The sequence below is a fragment of the Canis aureus genome, chromosome 10 (genome assembly GCF_053574225.1).
Source record: "Canis aureus isolate CA01 chromosome 10, VMU_Caureus_v.1.0, whole genome shotgun sequence".
NCBI lineage: Eukaryota > Metazoa > Chordata > Mammalia > Carnivora > Canidae > Canis > Canis aureus.
In genome coordinates, this window is record NC_135620.1 from 56,145,249 (window position 1) to 56,170,188 (window position 24,940).

The 24,940-nt window shown below is 49.0% G+C and overlaps 1 protein-coding gene and 1 long non-coding RNA gene across 3 annotated transcripts in view; one reads left to right on the forward strand and one right to left on the reverse strand.

The window, feature by feature from the left end:
* Positions 1 to 24,940, reverse strand: part of SHB (SH2 domain containing adaptor protein B) — a 140,042-nt gene that overhangs the window by 93,878 nt on the left and 21,224 nt on the right. The gene's annotated exons all lie outside the window — the stretch shown is intronic.
* Positions 783 to 16,602, forward strand: LOC144322486 (uncharacterized). The gene is made up of 4 exons (XR_013388127.1): positions 783 to 1,590; positions 4,169 to 4,287; positions 6,971 to 7,053; positions 14,884 to 16,602. It is a non-coding gene; the product is annotated as an uncharacterized LOC144322486 (long non-coding RNA).

Sequence of the window (24,940 nt, forward strand, 5' to 3'; positions counted from 1 at the left end):
AACCACCTGTTGGATGAGGCAAGGTAAGTCTCCCCCATGATGTGCTGTTTTCCTCTCCCAGGGAAGTGAGGGGCAGCACCCTATGAGGTCCTAGGTCCTTTGCAGGCCCATGACTTCTGCTCTACCCCAAAGCAAACTGCATACGAACACACCTGGGAATGCTCTACATGGTTCCAGATAGACCATTTCCTCATCAATTTGCCATTAAGACCTTATATTATTTTTCTTAACAGTTTGGGGCACCCAGATCTCTTCAGAAATCTGACGAAGTTGTGGCTCTCTCCACCACGTTTATGTATGCCTGCAAAGTGAGGGCACATTTCAGAAAGGTCAGGAACACTATGTTAAGACCAAGCCCCCCAAGAACAGCTAAGACAAGATGTGCTCTCTATGCCTTATAGGGGCTGTGGGTGCTGACTCTATCATGATTCAATACACATCATTTGCCCCACTGAAAATACACTGTGGTGTGTGACTGGCCTGCCATTTGTGTGGGGAGTGTGGGGGCACGGGAAAGAGCTGCCTGAGGTGATCTGCTAGGGCTTACAGTCACACAGCACTCAAGGCAACCTGGCCCTTTCTCTCACTCTGGAGGCCGAGAGGGCTCCTTGAAGGTGATCAGACAGCATGCAGGGCATGAGGTGGCAGCAGCCAGAAGGCCCCGTTCCTCTGTCCCCCATTAGGGGACTAGATTGGAGTCCTGGTCCTCCTTTGAGATCCACCATGACACAGGCCCTGGGGGCATATTGTCCCCATGATGGAGGCTCTGTTGCCATGCCAACAGAGAGATAACTAAAGAAACAGGGTTCTGGGGGTTTGGAGAGTACTTTAAAAGACCAGTAGGCTGTCCAGTGGACAAATGTTCTGTAGAGACCCAGAAACTATATAGAAGCAAGCTCAGTGAGAAAAGACATCTAAACTCAGGTAACTCTGGGCAACCTGCTTTATGTCTCAGTTTCAGCAATTTACCCAATTAACCTGTGCAATGGAACAGACTGTCTGCCATCTCAGTTTCACATGAATGCTGTGAGGAGCAAATGCTCAGATGATTTGCAAATGTGTTAACAGTTTATAAAGAAAAGGCTACGGTGGCACCTGCTGGGTGCCCAGAATGGAGCTAAGGACTGAGGAGAGGCTCTGCCCACAAGACGCGGAAATTTAGTAAAGAAGACAAAACAAAAGACCCGAGAAGAATCCCTCGAAGTCCCAGTGGTGACAGAGGAAACTGGCTGCATTTAAATCATGTCAATAGTTGTCACTGCGCTCAACCACAAAAAGAAAAATGCTTGTGAGCAAACCTTTACTCCCCTTTTACGCTTTGGGAAAAGTGTACCTTCTGGTCAGGTGCACCTAAGAAGAAGAGAACTTCTTGGGATCCTCAGGGCTACCCTACCTGTGTGCTGGGAGACAACAGTGTGCTCCAGGGCTCCGAGTAGTCCAGAGAACCAGGCTGTAACACACACGTGCTTGCGGGAGTGCCCTAAGTGGAAATACGAGCAAGCACCACCTGCTTGCCTCTCCCTGTTCCTGGTTTTGACCATCATAGACCAATTCTCCTTACAAGCATACCAATAAATCATTTCTGACGTGGTAAGGAAATTAATCTGGGGAAGATTTAATTAGCTACATTCATGTATTCAGCACAACTCCTGGAAATCAGATGGTGGGGTTGAGGGGGAGGGCGCTTTTCCACACTGACCTAGGACTGATTTCCTCTCCTTCTTCTGAGGTCTGATTCAGCCATGCAAAGTTACCTCAAAGTTCTAAACTCTGTCTTTCATGCATGGAGGTCAAGTGCTTCCTGTGGTGGGGAGTTCATGACTTCATAATTCAGCTATTTGGGATAGTCTTCCCCTGGCAGGTACCATTCATTTCTTTGCTAAGACCTTGGGTGCTCTATTGTGTATGCTTCTTTAAAGATCAGCCAGTTACCTGCCCACCCCCCCCCCCTCTATGTCAGGAGGCAAGGGGTGTTTCAAGTGGTCTCCACTGGTCTTTCCAGTCCTGCCCCTCCCACGGCCACAGCCGCTTGCCTAGACACCTACAGGCTTCAACTTGTTAGGAAAAACGCATTTCAAATTACAGCCTCTGTCAGCTCCTCTTAGGCCCTGCTTGCTCAGCCCCTCTCCTTCCCTCCCTCACACAGTCTCTCTCTCTCTCTCTCTCTCTCTCTCTCTCTCTCTCTCTCTCTCGCACACACACACACACACACACACACACACACACACACCTTACCCTCTCTCCATTTAACTCTGTGGAGAAGGCTCTGGGTCCTGGGTGGGAGGCTGCTGGAGTGGAACCCAGCCCAGCCCTGTTTACTTCAGAAGCTTGCTGTTAAGTGGTAGGGACTAGCTTCTAAACATCTCTCAAGCAGTAGAAGGTTTTATTTTGAACTCAAAAATAGCTCAGTCCTAGAATTTCTTAATTGATCTCAGCTAAGCTAGAGCCAGAATTCAGTGCATCCCTCCTGAGGACAGAAGCACATGGGTCTACAGTCATGATGTCAGAGCAAAAGAGCCCTGGGAGATAATGTAGTCCAGGAGGTTTCAAACTTTTATGTGTGTAATTGTGTAAAGGAAATCTCACATGGAGTCCCAACATGTGTCACACTGCCTACAGTCTGAAAAGCATGAATTCACTGGAGAGAAAGAGGCCCTGGGTGGGCGGGTGGCAAAGGTCAATGCCAGAAACAGGTAATTCAATGTTTTCTAACACCCAGGTCCACGCTGTTTCTCAAGTACCTATATGGCTATCTAATTTTTCTCTTAAAATCATTCCTAACATGGGGCACCTGGCTGGCTCAGCCAGAAGAACATAGGACTCTTGATCTTGGAGTCCTGCCCCATGTTAGGTATAGAAATTATTTAAAAAAATAAATCAGGGCAGCCTGGGTGGCTCAGTGGTTTAGAGCCTGCCCTCAGCCCAGTGTGTGCTCCCGGGGCACCGGGATCGAGTCCCACATCAGGCTTCCTGCATGGAGCCTGCTTCTCCCTCTGCCTGTGTCTCTGCCTCTCTCTGTCTCTCATGAATAAATATATAAAATCTTTAAAAAATAAGAAATAAATCAGGAATGCCTGGGTGGCTCAGTGGTTGAGCATCTGCTTTCAGCTAGGGCCGTGATCCTGGAGTCCTGGGATTGATCGGGCTCCCTGCATGAAGCCTGCTTCTCCTCTCTCTTCCTAGGTCTCTATCTCTCTCTGTCTCTTGTGAATAAATTAATAAAATCTTTTTAAAAATAAATTAATTTAAAAAATCATTCCTAAGATTGTAAATTTGCACAATCGCTCCCCTTGCCCTCAGGAAAAGCCCCTTACTGTGTCTTAATGAGGACCGCCACCCATATCATTCACTCCCAGGGTTTTGGCTCAGCACTCCTCAGCCCTCCAACAAACCCATCAACTTCCATTCAACTTCCCAGACAGTCCTTTCTTGAAAACTTCTTGCTCAAGTGGGCTAAGTGTTCCTCCCGTGGGTTTGGGGTCACTGCATAGAAAATGCTCTCAGACCAGCCCTGAATCAAGAAGGGTAAGATCAGGGAGGCTGGCTGGCTCAGCTGGTTAAGCATGTGCCTTTGGCTTGTACTCTAAGATTTTAAAATAAAATCTTAAATTAAAAAAAAAAAAAAAGAAGAAGGGTAAGATCAAGATCAGGCTTTTCTTCTTTGTAGGACACTCAGGGCTGGAAGGGTAGGAGAATTATCACTTGGAGCAGAGACACAGGATGGCCCCAAAAGGCCTTTAAACCACTCTGTGCCTCCGCTGTCTTGTCAAAATGAACCAATACTAAGTGATGTACTTAGAAAGGGCCCAGCACACAGCAAGCACTCAAGACATGTCAGGTGTGACCATCATCACCTCAACCCATCATCTGGCCTGATGGATTCCTTCGTCTTACAGGGGGAAGCAACTGAGGCCTAGAGTGGGGATGGGGCTTGTGGAGGTTGTCTGGATATCCAGAAAGATAATGAGTCATTGGGGTGACAAAACTGAACTCCCAGCAAATCCCAATCACAGGAGAACCTGTCATTTGGTTATATATATATTATATTATATATTATATATATATATATTATAATACACACACACACACACACATACATATACAGCCTGCCTGCTTCCAAAATGGGTTTTGAACAACTGAACTCAAGTCATTTTTCTTCTCCTGGCAGGCCCGGCCCTTCTGCCGCTCCCTTCCCAAGAAAGGATTGGGAATGCCCGTGAGGCTTTCTCACGGTAATAGAAGACTCTGTACAATAAGAACAACTTCTCCAGTGTTCTCACAGGAAAAGTATGTAAAACAAAACAGCGGAGCCTAGAAGCCAAAGGCCTTGTTGAGGGCTATGGTACCTTTAAAAGCCAGGCCTCTCCATGCAGGCCATGGAGATGAGCAAGAGTACCTGGGTGATGGGGTCTCTCCAACCCATGTGATTTCTGTGCCCAGAGATGACCTTAAGGGGAGAAGGGGCTCCAACCAGATACAGCCCATGTGATTGGTGACAGTAGCCCAGGATCCAAACCAAGTGAAGGAGCACTGTTCTTTGAATGAGTCCCACTAGGATGATGCATTCACGTTTCTAACAGCAAAGCAGGTTGGAGCATCTTTGAAACATAAGCAGCACTAAACAGCTGCCCTCCCCCAAGAGTTACTGCCTTTTTATTGAGGACACGCAGCATCGGCCATAATTACCACCACCGCATTTGAGGGTTCCCAATTATATTCCGCTTAATGGTGGGTACTCAATAAACAGTGATTCACTTTTTTTAAATGGTGCCATCTTCTCAAGTCCTCAAGCAACCAAGCTTCAATTAACTCTTTCTCACGTGCAGACCTCTAGGCTAAGAAACTGTCCCTGAACTCCAAAGCACTTCTCATATGTACTCAGCACTTTCCAATGTACAAGGGGAATTACCGGGGACAGAGCTTTGTAACAACACACCTGTCTGTAACAGTGTCAGTGGCTTATTCAGCCATGTGCATCCCATCCTCACAACATGCCAGGTAATGGGCTCTGAGCTGGGATGCGGCAAGGAGCAAAGGCAGGCCTGTTCCCCTGCCTCACAGAGCTTCCAGTCTTCTGAGGGAGTGGAATGTTAATCAGTTCCCTTCCCTGGAAAGGGCAGGAGCAACTCAGCCAGCATGTGGCAGGCAGAGGAATAAGTGCACGGGTGAGGTCCCTTCGCACCCTGTCCTGAATTGCAGCTATGTGGACACCTGTCTGCTTCACCAAACCTAGAGGCAGGTTCTGGAGCTGGTTCCCTCTATACTATAGTCAGCTCCAGCATGCAGTGGGGCTCTACAAGGTGTGCTGGGTAGGAGCCAGGGTAGGCAGGGATGTTAGGAGTGGTACTGGTTTCAGAGGTCAGAGCTTCAGGGCTTCCTGGCTTCTCACCAGCTGTAGGGCTCTGAGCATGTTTCCCACCTTTTCTGAGACGGAGTTCACCCATCTTCACTGGGAGAACATCTTCCTCCTGAGGTAGGAGGAAACTGAGTCAATGGACCAAAGGATAACACAATGGCTGGCACACTGTTGGCAAGGGTTAGAGGCACTGGAAAATATGGAAAGGATGCTATTCTCATCTTTGAGATGCCACCAACCACATATACTTTAGTTTGAGTTCCCCCAGACACAGGCATGGAAGCCAGGATTCAGGTGTAAGCCCTTTATTTGGGGCTTAAAACTTATGAGTGGTGTGGAAACGAGCCAGGGAAGGGAAGGCAGTAGAAAAGTTGGGTAATCAAACCAGGTACCAAGGAGAGCAACCTTCATCCAACAGGGAAACTGGGAAATCATGCACAACGCACCCATGAGAAATTACTTTACCAAGGGCAAAGGAGCTGGGGGGGGGGGGGGGGGGCAGACAGCAGCTAACTCCTGGAATCACCACTGAAGTTTGGTTGTGGGTCCCTGCCCTTGGCCTCTCTCATGTGTTCATTCAGGAAGGGTGGCTATTGCCATCCCAGGTACTTACTGCATGAAGCCCTGGGGCAGATCTGGGTTCAAGCCAGCTGTAGAAGGTCAGACTGGTGGGGCAGGAGGGACTCTATGGGGCCTGACAGCATCAGCTGCCTAGGGCTGGGAAGGGCCTCAGAGAGATAGAGAGAGAGAGAGAGAGAGAGAGAGGTGAACTCACAAGTCCCACCTGGCAAGTTTACCTAAGTGAAGTAATAGGAGAGCCAGTCAGATCAACCTGGGCTCCTGTGCCCTGGACTTGCCCAGCTCACTGGTCTCCTCTGAAATTCAGTTTCCCATCTGTGAAATGGGAAGAAGGATCTCCCTGTCTCATCTCCCTCCTGGGATTTCCAGCAGATAATGGCTTTGCAAATGCAATGGGGACTGTACAGAATCTAGGAATCAGGCCATCCCCAGAAGCCACCTTCCCCAGTGCAGGGAGCCTCCCTAGATGAAGTACTATCGGTCATTTTCTCCCGAGCCAGAGGATCAAGCAGGAAGCTCCCTGAAGAAGCATCTGGACAAAAGCAATTTTGAGGGACCAAATAGTGGCATGGCAGGTTCAGGGAGAGCCCAGAGCTATGGTCCCAATGAGCAGGCTGATGTACCATATGAGTATCTGAGAGGGCATTGCGGGGCAGACGGCACCACAGTGAGCCTGTGTGTGGACAGGCCACAGCTCAAGACTGGCTAGTGTTGCATCAAAGCATTACAGCATCCCCCTTCTCACCCCACAGCCGGGGATGTTGGCAACCCATGCCGGCTTACAACCCTTTGGACAGAGAAGCAAGTGGCCTCCGTGGACACCTTTCCTAACAATCTAAAAAAGGAATCTCCCAGGGATGCCTGGGTGGCTCAGTGGCTGAGCACCTCCCTTGGGCCCAGGGTGTGATCCTGGAGTTCCGGGTTCGAGTCCCACATTGGGCTCCCTGCATGGAGCCTCCTTCTCCCTCTGCCTCTATGTCTCTCATGAATAAATAAAATCTTTTTTTTTTTTAAATGAATTTCCTCCTTTTTCAGACATCTCTGGCTCAAGGCACAACCAGAAGTGCAGAAGAGAGAAAACTCCGACCTAGTAATACCCATGAGTAATACTCATCCAGGTGAGTTACCTGAGGATATCCACTGTGCAGCAAGAAAAGAGGTTATGGAATCTTTATGGATTAAAAAAATGCTTTTTGGCATCTCAGCAATTGACAAAAATCAGGTTTCAAAAGAGTACCTTTTTTAAAAAAAGATTTTACTTACTTTATTTACTGAGAGTACACCTGGAGTGGGGGGAGGGGCAGAGGGAGAGAGAATCCCAAACTGACTCTGTGCTAAGTGCGGAGCTAAGAGCTCCCCATGGGAGCTCAATCTCATGACCCTGAGATAATGACCTGACTCAAAATCAAGAGTCAGAGCCACCCAGGTGCCCTTCAAAAGAGTACTTTTAGGAGGATTCCATTTTTTTTAAATGTAACACTAAAAAAGGGGGAGGGGTAAGAATGAGAAATGTGTTTCTGTGCCTAGAAAAAGGACTGGAAGGAAATTAAGTAAAGCACAGCGCCCATGGCTGTGCACACTGGCTCCCTCCCTCCCTGTCACCTGCTGGTCCACAAGGCTTCTCTGATCAAGCCCTCTAACCCAGGGAATGGACTAGTAGACACACAGGACCACTGAGCTTTCAGGCTCAGGGAACACTGTTCCACAGTCACACTATGGCCTCAAAAGCCTTGCCTCCATGGTACCAACCCCCTTGCTGTATCCTACACAGAGATGCCTAATTTGTAAACATGTGATGATTTCAGACCACTGTGGCCTTTGCCCTGAAAACCCCACAATGCTGCCACAGCGCCTGAAGCTTTCAACACCAGGGCGGTCTGATTGGTTCTGTTCATCTCCACCACCGCCCCCCCCGCCATGTCTATTCACAGCATAAAGGGGTACAAGCAAATGCTGGATGAGTCAGTGAGTTAATGAATCCAGGGACGGTCTGTTGGGCCATTTCTCTCTGCTGGGAAGCCCAGTGTCCATGCACGTAAGGAGTCTCTCACGGTAGGGCACTATAAACAAGCACATTTTTACCTAAGCACTTGTATACTTCTTGGCTTAGCCACTTCCTGGCTTGTATGACCTGAGGCAAGCCATGTGACTTACTTGACCTCTCTGTCCTTAGTTTCCCTCATTGATAAAGTTTGAATAATACTAAGATTTCCCTTATGAGGTCACTATGAGAATTGTTCCAGTATTTGTCAAACGCTTAGAACCACGCATATAGTAAAAGTAATAAGCATCACTGAAGTATTCGGAAGTGAACGTATACATACATGCCTAGCATGTGCACTTGCACCTAGGCCTGCATGCACATGAATGCCCACATTCCCACGTGCTCCAGCACAGAATGGACCTTGATTTTGCTTTTCCCAGATGTGTTGTGAGGTCACGGCCAGTGGGCATAGAAAGAGAGGGGCCACAGTCTGCCTTAAGCAAAAATAACCCACTGAGCAAAGTCCAGCCAGTACCCTCACTGACAGCCAGGGCGCTGTGGACCCTGGTCACTCACACCAATCCAGTCATCTGCCTGGCCCAGGCTCTTCTTCCCCAGCTTGCTGCTCTGGGAGAGAACACCCGCCCCACCTAACCCTGTGACAGGTAGCCCCAGACCTGCCAGGCCTCAGTGAGCCACAACACCTCTCTCTGGGGATACGGAGTTACCAGAGCAAACACTGGCAGGCGCAACCACAGAGAAAGCCCAGATAAACACTGCCTGCCTTGCCTCCTTCCTGTAGGTTTATGCGAGGCCTCACCTCTATAATCCCCTCTACAGGGCTTTTTGCTTTGACCTCAAGCTTCCACGGGAAGGGTGGGGGAGAGCAGAGGACAGATGCTCCAAGAGGGGATTTCAGGGAGTTTCAAAGACCCAGTCCAAAACTCTCTATTTGTGGGGCTTAGTACAACAGGTTCTTATCTGGACATGCCAGTACTTCAGGAGTTTGACATTTATGGTGGTGCCCAGGGCCAGCAACAGAGGCACATGGCCTCTGCAGTCCTATGGGGGCTCTGCTCTTGGTTCCATGATCTGTTGCCACCTTGAAATTATTATTAATAATTATTATTATGCCCTGGTGGGCCCCACAAGTTATGCTGTTCATCCTAATGGTCTTTCAATATCCAGAAGTTTCCATGGGGAACTTGAGGCCCAAACTCTAATCCCTTCTTCTCTCCACCTGGGCATCACTGGCTAAGTCACACTCCCTGTCAGGACCGTAGTTTCCCCATCTGTAAGATGGGAAGGGTTAAAAAAAAAAAAAAAAAAAAAAAAAAAGATGGGAAGGGTAGAGTGACCCCTGGGGCCAGAATTTTGGATTTCACAGGCCACTATAATTACCAAAAAAGCAGGGGGAAAGACACAGGATCACAACACTAAAAGAAACCCAACTACGGTCTGTCCTCAATGACATTTTTGAAAGGAAAGAAAAATAACAATAAATAGTAAAAAGGAAATGGAGAATAAAGCACAATCCTTTAAGGAATGAATGTAACTACAAAAAACTCCCTAACTCCCTAAAAGTAACTTTCCATTTTTCTAATTGCAGTAGAGGTTACTACGCTTTGAGGGAAAGCCCTGGATACATGGGCATTTCAGTCCTTCCAACATTATTTTGAAAAGCCAAGGCCTCCTTTAGGTTGATGTGCATCTATGGCTTAAGGATGCTGGCTTTTCCTGCTCCCCCTCCTCTCTCCTCATTCACTCCAAAGGTACATTCTAGACCACCACTGAGGACTGGTCTCTATGAAACACCAACACAGTGCTTGACAGCAGCCTCATGAATCAGGCACAAACTGGCCCTAATTTATTAGTTCACATGGTAAAATTACCTTCCGAATGGAATGTCATAAATCACCCACTACCGGAAACGTTCTATCCTTAAAGGGAGGCAAAGGTATCTTGAACTGAATCCCAGACTTATCAATTTCAAGAGCAAACTTTGATCCACTGCTGCTGTGTTAATCAAGTGATCTGGGAGGCCTAGCCCCTTGCTGATAGCACAGCTGCCACAAGACATCCCAACCCTCCACCAGTTTTCTTTCTTCACATATCTCTCTGTGGAGCCATGCTGAAGCCAACATGACTCACAGGGATGACTCCTGGAGACAAGGGTCCTAAGAACCTCAGACTAGCCCCTCCAAGAGCCTGTGCATTTTAGAGGATTAGAACTGGCAAGAGGCTTACAGAGGTGATGCTGACAATGAATAAAGAACCTATTATGTGCCAGGCACTTGACTGTGTGCTTTCACATACATGGTCTTATTTCATCTTGCTAGTTAGTTACATCATGTCCAGGTGACAAAATCAAAGCTCAGAGAGGTTTAGTAGTTTTCTAAGGCCACAGAGCACATAAGGAAGTGCAGGCCTCATTCCAAAACTTTGGCTCTTCTATGCCACCCACGGCCTGTTGCGTGAGTTTCTAATATCCTGGATTCCTTTCTCGACAGCAGGAGGAAATCTCTGAAGAGAGGTTTGAAAGGAAGAGGAGAAAGCTCTGCCAATTTGGCTCGGATGTGCCAACCTCGGGCAAGGGCCACCCCTGACACTCCCTCAGTCAGCTGGGTGCTGGAAGTCTCCCTTCCTCTTCCTCAGCCACCCTATGACTGTAGCACACCTGTAACCTGCCTGGGCCACACCTGGGGAAGCAGCGGCTTCCGCCTGCAGCCTGTAACTCTGTGTTCCACTTCCAGCAATTTCCTCCCTCCATCCCCTACTGCCTCATCCTTCCTGCCGGAAAGATCCCACCTCCTCCTCCTCCTCCTCCTCCCCACAACCACCACCAAAAATAGCACAGCAGCACACAGGCAGAGTCCTTACATTAGAGGGAATGAGGCAGTGGAGAGGCCCCAGGGCCTCTCTCCCCACATCCCCAAACCTTTGCACATGGAAGCATCACTCAGCATAGGAGGGGAAGGAGAGCTAGAAGGTGAACGTGACCTCACCTCTTGCTTCATTAATAAGAATTAATACTTGGATAGTGCTCAGCATGCACTAAGTTATTGTTATTTTCAAGGAGGCCTGTAAAGTAAGTCTCATTTTTCTCATTGTAAAGTGGGAGGGAATTTTATGGTAGAGTTGGTTCATTTTTCATCTCATTAATGTTAAACCCAGTTGGATTTGAAAAAAACTAAGTGTCCACACAGACAGTGAAGACCAGAGAAACTGGAGGTGTCCTGCTGGTAGGAGAGGAGGCTTGGGGTCAGGGCAGCCAGCATGAAATCAACTATGTGCCCTTGCGGCCCAGAGGTGGTGGTGGTGATGGTGTCTGAGAGGGGGTTCAGGAATACTCCTGGGATAAAAGTGAACACCCCATCATCTTTGTGGGGGTCCTATCGTGTCCACTTCTAGGGGATAACACAGATGATGTGGGCCACCTGATGGGGGACCGGCGGGGGAGGGTCCTTTCAATACCCCCACCTACTGCAAAAAAGAATGAACTCCTTGGAAACATTTAAACCAATGCCCCAGTTGACCAGAACTGGGTCTACCTAAGTGGTGTGGCTATATTCCCATCTCCCCACATTTCTGTCATGTCCATCCTCCAACCAATCTGTGGGCAACAGGTCTAAACAGATGGTGGTCCTGAGCTCCCTATCCATCCTGGACCCCATACATGGAGCTGTCACAGCTCAGGCATCTTGGGCTCATGGACCAGCTTGGGCAGGCTGTACAGCTCCCACCATCTTCCCTGCAGCCTTGGCTGGGAGAACTGGCATGGTGAGTAAGGCAGGGAGGCTCCTCAAAGGCTACCTTTTCCACCCAAGAAAAATTTTCTGTAAAATACCAACCCTCCCCAGAACTACCTCCCAGATTTAAGAAGGGGAGAGGGAGCTTGGGTTTTAAAAGAGAAATTGGATTCCCATTCATGAACTCCCTATACCAAGGGCACCTAACAAGTAAAACGGGTTCTGCCATTGATTAAATGAGCTGGGGTAATAATGGGGTTCACACTTCACCATTAAAAATATTAACCTCATTCCTGGCCCAGTGATAAACCCATAAAGTCAGGGCCCACAAAGCTCTCTCAAGACCACACTTCCCATCTGCCATGTGAGAGGAGTGGGTACACCCTGGGGGTAAGCCAGGAAAGGACAAAGCCCTTTGAAAAGGACATGGACACTCCACAGAGCCAACTGCAGGTGGGCAGGAGGGAGAAATAATGCCATGACTTGCCATGGGTATGCAAGAGCCCAGGGGGTCTCATCTGTCTGGGGTCTTAATTAAAGTGATACTGTCACATGGTCCAACCTAGCTTCCCAAAAGCCAAACCTATCCACGGGCTGTGTCAACTTCTGCTACTAGAGAGGGACATTGTCTCCCTCTATTTATTTAGATTTATTTTTTTATTCATTCATGAGAGACACAGAGAGAGAGGCAGAGATACAGGTAGAGGGACAAGCAAGTTCCCTGCAGGAGCCTGATGTGGGATTCAATCCCAGGACACCAGGATCACGCCCTGAGTCGAAGGCAGACACTCATCTGTTGACCTACCCAGGCGTCCCCTCCCTCAATTTTAGATTAAGAACTGCCACCAGGATGACAAAGAACCCAGCCTCCATGTCTCATGAACATAGTTGAATAGACCACGGAGCACTTATATTTTAGAGAATATGAAGAGGCATGTGTGCACAGTGCAGGATGGGTGGCTAAGCCCTAGAATAGGACAGAGATGTGTTCTCTGGGGTCGGAGAGGATAGAATGAGGACCACACAGTAGAGGTGATGGAAAAGATTTCAACTCAACTTGAGGAAGAATGTTTGATCAGACAGAGCTGGTCCAAACAGAGCAGGATGTCCTGGGGCGCCTGGGAGGCAACTCTCGATTTTGGCTCGGGCCACGATCCCAGGGTCGTGAGATCAAGCCTGTGTCAGTCTCCACATTTAGCTGGGAATCTGCTTGAGATGGTCTCTTCCCCTCCCTCTGCTCCTGCCCTGGCAGGTGCTCTCAGTATCTCTCTCTCTCTTTCTCTAAAATAAAGAAATCTAAAAAAATAGAACAGGATATTTTGAGACCTAGTGAGCTTCCAGGCACAGAAATCTCCAGGTAGAACTCGGTTGAGCACTCAGCCAGCAAAAGGACCTAGATTAAGATTCTCTGCCATTGGAAATTCCATGTTCCTCCCAGGATTTCTGTGTAACCCCAAAGCATGAGACCCAGGATCTGAGAGCTAGTGTTGAAAGAGCTGGTCCAACCTTATAAAAGTGTATTTCTCTTACTTCCACAGGAAGCCCCCAAAACTTCCCGGTTTTAGGGCCCAAAGGTGCTGCTCTACAGTAAAACTGGCTTATTTCCCAAAAGCGCATGAGGGTGGGAGGTTAGCTAAACCTGCCTTGGGAGAAACGGCCATCTTAGATGAAGATGAGACACAGCTAAGCTAAGATGAGCTTAGCATCCCCAGATAGCTCCACTCCAAGGTGGGGACCCTGGCTACTCAGGGGAGGGAAGGGTTCAGCCTAAGCCTAGACAGGACCTCCCAACAGCAGGTGTTAGGTTGGGTACTGTGGGAGAAGCACAGAATCACATTCAGCAATGCCCATGCTAGGCTAGGTTCCAGGGACACAAGAACAAATAGAGCTCAGTGTCTGTCCTCAAGGAGGGGGATGTCTTATATGAGAGATCCCCAAATTTCTCCTATACATAGCCAAATAGTAAATATTTTGGTTTGCAGTCTCTATGGCAACCACTCAACTCACTTGCCACTGTAATGCAAAAGCAGCCATAGGTACAACTAAATAAATGGGTGTGGCTGTGTGGCAATAAAACTTTATTTACAAAAACAGCAGCAGGACTTGGCCTAAGGGCCACAGTTTGCCCACCTTTGGTCTAGTCCAACAGTTCTCAACAGGCTGCACATTAGAATTACCTGGGGAGCTTTCACAAATAGCAATGCTTGAGCTCCACCCCGAATTCCACTTTAAGTGGTCAGAGGTAAAGGGCCTGGAATCTACGTTTTCTAAAACCTCCCCCAGGTGATTGTACCATGGAGCCAAGACTTAGAATCATCTCTCTAGCAGAAGAGAGGCACTTGTAATCCCACTATTATCTCACAATAATCCATTGGATTTCACAAACCCAGCCCAGGGGAAGTGACTCGCTCAAGGTCATACAGTGAGTCAAGAGACAAGGATTCCTAGCCCATGAGCGTTGCCCTGCACCACAGTAGATGCATAGATGGGCTCACACTCCCATCTCAGAGTCTGAGATGCAGGTGCCTTCTAGCTCATACTCCCTCATTCCAGGACAATGAAGACCCTAGAAAAATATACCAACCACATTCACCCAACCCACTCTAATGCATGGGACCTAGCCTCCCCCTAGACTGAATGTCAGTGACCTCATACTAATTACCAAAACACCTCCCTTTCTTTTGAGAAACAGCATTTTAACCAAAGTTTAAAACCAGTTTATTGGCATCTGGGAGGAACAAAAGAGGACTGTAAAAACTGTATTTCCTCAGTCCTAAGAAGTGCAGCCACAGGAAACTCTTTACCAATGACACCACTAAAGACCTGCCAAAACGTGCCGCCTGCCCAGAGTTCTGCCCACACAGGACTTGGGCACAAGGAACCCCCCAGAGCCGTGGGGAATGTTGCAAGAGCTTGGCTGACGCTGGGCAGCCACTGGCAGTGATGATCTCAACGTCTACAGAGCAAATGCACTCAGGCAGACAGGGCAAACTTAGGCATCCCTGACCTTGCAGGAGCTATACGGGTGGCCAGAGCGCCTCTAAGCCCCAGACCCTCCTTCCTCTCCATGGAGCCATAGAACAGTGAGGGGATCAAGACAGCAGGGATTACTACTGTAATATACTGCAGTAATAGCTACCGGGGGCTTTGTTCGGTTCCCTTAATACTCCTAACAACCCCATGGAGTGGGTTCTTGTATCGTTCCTGTTTTACAGATGAACAAACTGAGGCGCAAGGTGGCTGAGTAACTTGCCCAAGATGGACAGTCCGAGTGAAGACTCAAGGTCAGCAGCTCTGTCCCAGATGACAGCTCAAAGGATTTCACAGTGAATCTACCAATACGCCTAGCAATGGTTGGGGCTCAGCTGTATTATCCTAGCTCTGTCTGTACCTCCACTCAGCCTCCTAGGCCACACTTGGGGGCAGTCCCATGCTGGGCTCTGGGATACGAAGCAGAATCAGACACTACTGCGATCCTGCAGGAGATCCAGGCTAGTCAGGGGGAGGCACAGGTTCACAAATAGCTGTGAGGGGACAAAAAGTGACATTTCACATCCTGTCACACTCTAACAAGATTTTTTTTTTTTAATCTGGCTCTTGTCCCACTGCCTAAAGTTAGTTTCACTTAGTCCTGACAAGTTGTATAAGAGTTTTTAAAAATCAGGTCAAACCACATTTGGAGAGCTCCAAACAGCTCCCAGAATTTTATCCTTCGCTTACTCTGCAGTCTGGGCTTGGCTGTCCGGCTCCCACTCTCTCCCGCCCTGTGCCCCCATAGATGTGTGCTCCCGCCCATGCATTCCAAGCACGCCAGCGTTCAGCAGCCACAGAACAGGGTGGGTACACAGGCAGGCTGGAAGGGATCACCAGACTTTTAAGAGTGCCATGAGGCAGGCCTTTTCTTGTAAAAGCAATGGACCCAGGAGCCCCAGTCACCAACTCTTTCCATGTCAGAGGTCTCTGACTCTTCCCAAATATCCATGAAGTCATCACACCATGATTATAAACTTCCTAAACTGGAGCTCCAAGGTGGGGCCCATGTCCATGCAGCTTTCCAGTACCTGTGTCTCATGCAGGGCCCAGCACACAAAAAGGTGCTCAGTAAATGAAAAAATAAATTTTACCAGTGAGGAAACTGGCTCAGAGAGATTAAGAAACTTGCCCAAGGTCACACAGTGAAGGGAGACAGCAGGCCTGCCTGGGGACAAGGAGAAACTGGGTGTAGAGAGTGATAGTGGGCAGGGTCCATGGGTGGTGGTGACTGGAAGATGACAAGAAGAGGGGAGAAAGGCAGATAAAGCCCCAGGGAGGAAGGGCCTGACCAAGAGAGAACAAAGACAGGCACCAGTAGCAGGCTAGAGAAGAGCCAGAGGGAGTGAGAAGATAGAAGTTTTTGAGACAGATTGTCAGCTGTGAAGAACAGGTTTCTAAACTCTTGAAGCTTATCAGGCAGGGCTGGCAGGAGGGCGTGACAACCCAGGACAATACTGTGCAGGAAAGGGTTTGCCACAGATGGTTTTCTTCCCTCGAAAAATGTAGATAACTTGTTAGAATGATGAGAAGCATCCTTAAGATAATGTGCTCTGTCAAATGCTGCTGTAAGGCCTTTATGCCTGTGATACGGTCCCCAAACCAGGTGACTGGAGTCTTAAAAAAAATTCAAAACTCTGTTCTGTCATTTGCATCTAAATCAGAAGATAACTGATAAAACGGGCTCTTTTACAAAAAAGTGCACTTTGAATGAGAAGCCCAAGAGAAAGCTGAGAGTAGGACTTTCTTACAGTAAAGGGACACCTGGGTGGCTCAGCAGTTGAATGCCTTCCTTTAGCCCAGGGCATGATCCCGGAGTCCCAGGATCGAGTCCCACATCAGGCTCCCTGCATGGAGCCGGCTTCTCTCTCTCTGCCTATGTCTCTGCCTCTCTCTCTCTCTGTGTCTCTCATGAATACATAAATAAAACCTTAAAAAAAAAAAAGACTTCCTTTCGGTATGGCAATGACTCTGTCATTAGCCTGTTTGTGCTGCAGCAGATTTCAAGGTTGCTAGATCCAAAGAAAAGGGGTCACAGCCAGGGCCAAAGACTGTATCCTATTTTGTGGCAAAGCAGTATGTGAATGAATGGATTCCATGCTTCTTGGCTCAGGCACTCTGATTTTACAACCCTCTGCCCCTCCCTCCCTGGGCCCTCCCCCATCTACAGAGCAGAGGTCACAGAGCCACATGGTCCCCTTGTAATCCCTACTTCCTGTAGATGCCAGTCTGGCTTTCTGAACAACCTCTTTAATTTGACCACACAACCCGCAGTTGCCCGGAAACGACTCTGGGGTAAGAAGCAGTTCAGGGAAGCTCAACTACCTTTAAGGCCGAGACGACCCCTCACTGGGGCCTGCCATCAACAGCCAGCCCTGGCAGGGGCCGTGCACAGGGAGACCCGGTTCTGATAGGCCAAACCCTCTCCAAGGTGGCTTACAAGTGAAAGGAAAGGGGAGAGCCCGAGGAATTCCGCCAGGGGGCTCCTGACAAGTCTGGCAGCTGGTGCTCTGCCCTCCACAAATCCCTGGGCCATAGTTTTATTTTAAGCCAGAATCGCTGGTTCGGGTTCTGAGGCCACACTTTAGAGCTGAGCCACGGATAGCAGCGTTGAGAGCAGCCCAATTCTCGCAATAAAACTGTTCCCAAAAGACAAGACTTGTTATTTGTCCTCAGAAATTCGCAAATTACCCCCACAGTTCCTCCCCTGAACCTCAGTTCCCTCAGAGAAATGCACACAGTGGCTGAATTTCAGACAGGCAGAGAGAGCCGGGCAATGCTAGCTCGTAGTCCTGCCTGGGCTGCTGGCTGGCAGCGTGTCTGACTCCGGGGGAAATCTCAGCAGCCCTCATGGGGAGAACAGAGCGCTGGTCACCTGAGGGCTGTCGGGAGGAAATAAGACTGTGTGTGTGAAGCCACACAAAGGTCAATGAGGCCATTATCACTGAAGCCAGGCTGCAGAAGGATGCCTCCTCAGACGTGAATTAGCATATGTGAGGTGGAGGAGGGGATGCAGAGAAGGGACAAGTGCCTGGGCTCAGACCACTCTACTGAAGGACATGAGGCAATCTCCTGCAAAGCTGTCCTGGCCACTGAGCTCCACACTGGTGAGGGTGGGCAGCTCTCTCTCCCGGGTTCTGGTGGAAGTGAGGGACAGAGCAGTAAAGAAACCAGGTGATAATGTCAGGTGGGTGTACAGCCAAGACTTGTCGAAATGGAGTCTGGGGTAGATTCTGAGGGCTCTGCTTTGGGGCTTTACTGGAAATGAAGAACATGTCAATGTTTTGAAGTGCAGGGGTAACATGCTCAGCAGGATGAGGGGTGATGCACTGGATGCGGGGCACTTGTGGGGTGTGGCATGGGAATGCGGCCATACTGGGGAAAGGCAACAGGGCTGAACTAGAAGACACCTGCCCCAGAGATGTTTACAGGAAAGTTAACTTCGAAGACTCGGTGGTGGGACCAGAACAGGTGAAGTCTTAGGACATTTATCCTAGTTTAAGTCCTCTCTTCTCCAGGCTAAAGTGCCACAGCTTCACTTCTTCCAGCCAAGGATGGAGGGCCTTAGTGCAGTCACCACCAGGTGCTCTGTTTTTTCTCTACATACTAAGAAATGGACCCTTCTCACCAGATACCCAGAAAGCCCTTTTCACTGATCACTTTACCTTTGCCTGTAAGGGCTCTAGAGGCCTGAGCTGCCTTTCACACCATCACGCACATGTACGGATGAATCTACCACCCAGCAAGGAGCTCTGTGCAGCAGTGGGACTAAGTCATGACACTGCACAACTACACATGAGGTGGGGCAGGCAGACACAAGTAAGGCCCAAAGGCAATACCCCCAGGTGGGGAGCAGAAGAGAAAGACTGTGCCCGAGTTTTGCTGAGTGACAGGATCTGAGCTGAACCTGAGTTTGCTAGGCAGGATGAGGTGGTGGGAGGGACAGGCCATGCCAGCCTCAGGAATGGGCATGGGCAAAGCTGCAGAGAAGTAAAAATTCAGTGAGTTTAGGGAAGGATGCTCTCCAGCCTAGCAGGAAAAGGAAACAGGGACCACCTTCTATGGGCCCTTGAATGCCAGGTTATAGCAACTCAACTTTATTCCAGAAGGCAGGAGGAAGTCACCAAAGATTCTGAGAAGCCAAGTAACCAGATCACAGTTGCACTTCTACTGGAGGCGTGTAATGTCAGCTGTCCTTCGTAACAGGGTTGTAGGTGGGGCCGGCTCTGAATGCACAAAGCACTGCAGAGGAGATGGTTACGGTAGGAACCTGTGGATTGCCAAACTGTAGCCAGCCACAGTAAGCTTTTAAACACAGGTTTTATGAATAGTGCTTTGGGCCTCAGTGGAAACAACCTCATTCTCTACCTATTTCCTTTCTCATTCTTCAATTTTCTCCCGAGTTTCTGAGTATGGATCTCATGAGGAAGTCATTAGCAGGAGCTGCAGTCTGTTCTAATTATAAAGCATGCTATCAGTGCCAAGGCAGACGAGGGGATCATGCCCACATCTGGCCTCACAAAGACACCAGGGTGCGGGGTTAAAGCAGGCCAACGGTGGGACAAATGCCATGTCTGTCCTGCGCTGGGGTGTTGCACCAGTTACTTACACTCCTGTGCCTGGATCATGAAAGCACCTACAACGAGGGTTGTTGCCAGAATGAAGCAAAGAAGAGCTTAGCACAGCACCTGGCACAAAGTAGGAGCTTAGTACGCATTAGGGAAATCACCCATTATCTTTGGTTGTCATTTAACTGCAAACCTCAACTCCAAACTGTGCACATGCCCTTTAATTACTTAGGGACTGTTGTGTGATGACTAATATACTGGGTTGGGAGTAGGGAGGCCCAGCCCTGCTCAGGGGGCTCCCTGATTTTGGGTGATTTCCAGCAATTCTCTTCTCTACCCACAAGGCCCGCTCTCTCTGCCTCCTGGAGCAGCTGAGACAATACCAATGTGAGGACCCAGGGCAAACTATAAAGCACCCACGTGAGGGGTCAGTGCTCCCCTGGCTTCAACTCCAGCTAGGAGTGTAAGAAGGGATCTGCCTCAGTGGGAGAGGCATTTCCAACTTGCCCATCTGTTGGCTTCCCTCAGAAATCACTGTGACAGGCTCTTCGAAGGCCAGCCCAAGGAAGCAGATGCCACAGCCAGAACAGCAGGGGCTCATTTCCAGCCTGGCCAAGCATGGGCTTTCCTGGGGTGACACAGCCCAGCCTAGAAATCAAATTCCTGTTAATTCCCAGTATGGGCAGGGCCCTAAGTTTTCCCTGCATCCCTATGGTAACAAAGGCCCAACCAGGAGCCTCTTAGATCCATTACCACTGTTATAGAACCACACCACTTTGGCCAGGCCCCTGGAGCCCCTCAAATGCCTCTCACTGCCAGATCACCCATAGCCCCACCTGTTCTCTCTTTTTTTTTTTAATATTTTATTTATTTATTCATGAGAAGACACAGAGAGAGAGAAAGGCGGAGACACAGGCAGAGGGAGAAGCAGGCTCCATGCAGGGAGCCCGATGTGGGACTCGATCCTGGGTCTCCAGGATCACACCCTAGGCCGAAGGCAGGCACTAAACCGCTGAGCCACCTAGGGATCCTTCCCACCTGTTCTCGTTATGAGCTCCAAGCCTGTACCTTTCCCACCTGTAGTTCTATGATTTGGGTCAAGCTATGCTCTCCGCCTGGAGTACTCATTCTTTCCCCAGCCACTTTTCAGAGCCAGACTGAAACCTACTCCCATCTCCTCAAAGGAGCCTGCCCAGATCCCCCTCCAAGAATCAATCTGATGCCCCTGAAAAAAACAAAAATCCAATGCCCCTGGAACCCTGACCATCTTGCCATGCAGTGGAAAGCCTTGTGTCTGCTGCCCTGCCCCTAGTTTCTTTCCACCTGCTCCACAATGCCCTGTTCTATATTCCCCACTGTGCCTGTGCCAAGGGGCTCACCCAGCACCCATGTAGGGAACTGAACCTCTAATCTCCCCACCAACCCTCACGGACAAGTTAACTGCTCTCCATACTCAGACTCCAGGGACTGACATCTTAACCATGCATTTCTCAGTCTGGAAACCGTGAGTTGCATCCTCCCTGGAAAAGCGGTCTCTGGGGGCAGAGGGGCCAAATCACTTAGCTGAGTGGTCAGCTGCCTTGAGGCAGGAGAAGCCCAAGGTGACTGAGTCTGGGACTGCGTAGTGGGAAGGAGAGAATCTGAAGGTCAGTGGTATTCCCGCCACCCACCCCCACCCCCACCCCCCAACACAGGAACCATCAACTGAGTCAGCAGGTCCCGGGAAGAGCTGGGGCAGGCGCCTTTAATCCTCCCAGAACACGCTGGCAACAGGGAAAGCTCAGAGGGCCTCACGTCGAGGCCACAGCCCCTATGCTGAAGCCAGCAAGCTGAGGCGGTGACCTGGAGAGGCAGGCAAGCCCTGGCTCTGCCTGGCAGCCCACTCCAGCCTGCCACTGCACATAAATTATAGGGAGGAGGCCGATGGCCAACTGGCTTCAAGGCCAGCCCTGCCTTCTCTCCAGCACAAGGAAGCTTTGTGCAGCTCAACACCTCATTATCTGGCATCTCAGCCACACCGGAAAGGGCAAATAATGGGGTAAGCGCGACACATGTTGTACAGACGTCCCTCCCTGCGCAAACCTGTCCTAGAGTCCCCACTCCCGATGGGGTAAGGCTCAACTAACTCCTTTGTATGGTATGTGCAGTCCTCCAACCTGGCCACAGATCTTTCCAGGAAAACCTCCTCCTGGTCTAATTTATTTATTCATTCAAGAAATCTTTGTTGAGCACCTACTATATGCTGGGCATGATGCTGAAGGAGCTGAAGGATCCTTAGGTCCCACCACCCCAAAGCCTGTGTAGATCCCATACAAGCTCCTACCTTGGAACTGTGCCTACAGGAGGTGCTCAATACTTGGTAGCTGTTATCGATCCCACTTGCCCCTAAAGAGGGAGGAAGTTGCTCTTCTCAGATGCCACTTGCCCACTTCCTTGTAAATCTTACCAGCACACACTAGAAAGGTAGGCACCAAAGTCACTCTGCTTGTTGGCGGCCCACCAAATACCTATCATTTAGAGTGTGCTGGCTGTTCTGGAGGGCACTGAGGCTTGGGGTGTTACCCTATTCTGGAGTTACTGAAGTCTGGGGACCTGGGGTTTCATGATACACGGGATCCTAAATCAACTTCCGTGAGGCCACTCGTATGACAAGCATCCCCACGCCCACTCCAAGCTGTGTAAAGTATTCTCACTGCTACTCTCCTAGAGCTGTGACATATTTGACTGACTGCTCCTAGCAGGAGCATGGACATGGGTATAGAAAGAAAGGAAGGGTGGGAGATCAGGACGCCTCCTCAACAACTGAGTTGAACTGGTAAGGATGAAGAGGATAAAGGTACAATGCATGTAAAGATAGAGGGGCACATGGATAAAATCCTCGTAGAAGGCAAGAGGTTTCCAGCTGGTGGGCCAGGAAACATGAAGCAATGGGAAGCCTTTCAGAGAGGTAAGGGTCAGCTTGAAATTCATGCTATGAGTCTAAACATCATAGAAGCCAATGAAGACTGTTTAAGTAAAGACATGTCCAGAGTCACTTTTGAAAGACAGAAGATGAAGGATCAACCAGAAGAGTCAAGACTTAAGCACGGTGGGATGTCAGGTATGGGGTTTTTCTCTTGACAGCATTTGAAAAAGCTGTTAACAGTAAGCAATCTGACAATATATCAATTTCCTATAACTTTATAATGAGCCAGGCTGTACAAAAAGAGAGATTGCACACAAAACAACATAGTTGCAGGAAAATATGGTGCATCTTTAAAAGACTTATACTTTTTGATGTGAGAAGGAGGACAACTTCTGTGCAACTAAGTAATGATCAAAGATCTCATGGCATGTTGAGGTCAGAGACAGCCTGCAGGAACAAGGTGGTAGGAGGGGACTTCCATACAATTAGGAGATTTGTATAAAACACAGAACAAAGAGAACACAGGCCATGATTATAAAGAGATTTTATTTTTTTTTAAGATTTTATTTTTAAGTAATCTCTACAGCCAACATGGGGCTGGAACTTACAAGATCAAGAGTCGCACACTCCACTCACTGGGCCAGCCAGGCACCCTGTGCCTAAGGTTTTTGACCAGAGGTCTGCAAAATTTAATTTTTGTAGTCCAGTTTTATTGGAACACAGCCACACCTGGTCATTTATCTATTGTCTCTGGACATTTGTGCACTACAAGGTCAGAACTGAGCAGATGCAACAGAAACTGTGTTGTCCAAAGCCTAAAACACTTACTGGCTGGTCCTCTATAGAAAGTTCACTGGCTCCTGTGTGAGACACCTGGAGGCTCACACATCCAACAAGAACAAGTGACCACCATGGGAAGCAACATACTTATTCCCCAAGCCCCCCTGGGTTCCTCTCTGAGTCTGGCCCCCACAGGAGGCCACACATTTCTTTGAACGTCCTGGGGTGGCAAACCTTCCATACACTAGATTTCATTTCTGGAAATTGCCCAAGGCTTTTCCAAACCGATTCAGGTGAAAAGGTGGGTGATCATGCCAAGGAATGAAACATGTGTGCTTGCCAGGGGCAGGACGTGTGCCTTAAATGCTGGATGAATGGAAACTGCAGCGAGAAATGTGGTTTCATTATAAAGTTGTGTAACTTTATTTCTTGTGTCTTATTAATTGGGGACAACAGTCATCTGATGGTTGGGCCTCAGCCTAATAGTAAAAAAGCCTCGGTTGCTTGTGACTACCTCTTACAAGACTAACCACATTCCACAGGAACCTGCATGGGGGGAAAGAGGGCGGGGAGGGGGGGGGGGCGCGAGATGGCTGTCCTGGCAAGTTTTTGAAAAAGACAGGGCCGTGTGACAGAGATGAGCACCTGGTTACTCTATATGTGGAGACACTAGGGCTCAGGGAGGGGCTAGGGCTTATCCAAAGTCACTCAGCCATGGAACCCCGAGGTTCAATTTGTCCAGAATGGCTAGTGTTCCAGTTCTAAGCCGGAGGCTTAAGGAGTACGTCAAAAATGAGTACATGTTCTCAAGGAGCCTGGTATCCAGTAAGATGGGAATGTCAATAAAAAAACAAGGCTGGGGATGTCTGGGTGGCTCAGTGGTTGAGCTCAGGTTATGATCTGGGAGTCCTGGGATTGAGTCCCACATCAAGCACCCTCCCCTCAGAGAGGGCAGCTCATAATCTCAGGCATGAGAGTGAGATATTTTCTTTTTGTGATAGTCCACGATCCTTGCCCACAAGTACATACACCCACCCTTCCATACAGGAAACTCTTCAAGACTGCAAGGCTTCACTGGGCACCTGTCATGTGCAAGGCCCAGTTCTGCCTGCCTCCTACCGGGAGGTTAACAGAGGGGAAAAACTGCAATCTGCCTTTGGAGCAGCAATATTCCCAGTCCCCTCTCCTGGCTAACTCCTTCAACTGACCACAGTCGTAAAGACAGCACAAATAGGAACGGAGAAGCAGAAGTAAATGAAAAGCAGGTTGTTCTTTTAGAGACAGCCAGAATAGATTTCTTCCAAAGGGGCAAGGGAAAATCCCCACACCTTCCCAGGTCAGGAATAATGCCAGTAAACCCCTCCACAATGGCCTTTCTCCTTTCAGGGAATAACCCAATGCACCAGCGGGAGTTAAGTGAGAGACGGGGTGCAGTTGTGGCTTCCTGTGCCTAGCAACACAGTCCAATAACAGGTCCCTGCCAGGCTAAGGCTGTGACCACAGACACAGAGAGATGATGTCCTGTTGGAGCACCGAGGGCCAGTGTTGGCACCGAGCAAGCCTGGTGAGCTTATAGAACAAAGGGCTTGTCACTACTTCCTGTGATCCTCATCGCCCACATTCCAACACAATGAGACACTCTCAGCCCTGGCTTTGACGTTCAGCAACTCATTCAGACAGCGGGGCTGAGAGGCAGAGAGCCTGCGCTGGCTTACCTTCCCATTCTCCTTTGCACTCGACACAGCATTAGCTTGTAAAAAAAATCAAATAAATTATAAGTACCTCTGCTATTAAATAATGTTTGTTTTTAAAAATTGAATAATACCCAATCTTCCAATGACGACCATTGTTCACATTTGGATCTATTTACTTACAGCCTTTTTTCCACAGGAGTATGTGGGAATGGGGTAGGGGGAGAATATGAATTTTGGTTTTTTATATCTTAGCCTTTTCCTGCTTGACTATTCTGCAGTGGAGTTACTCAAATCA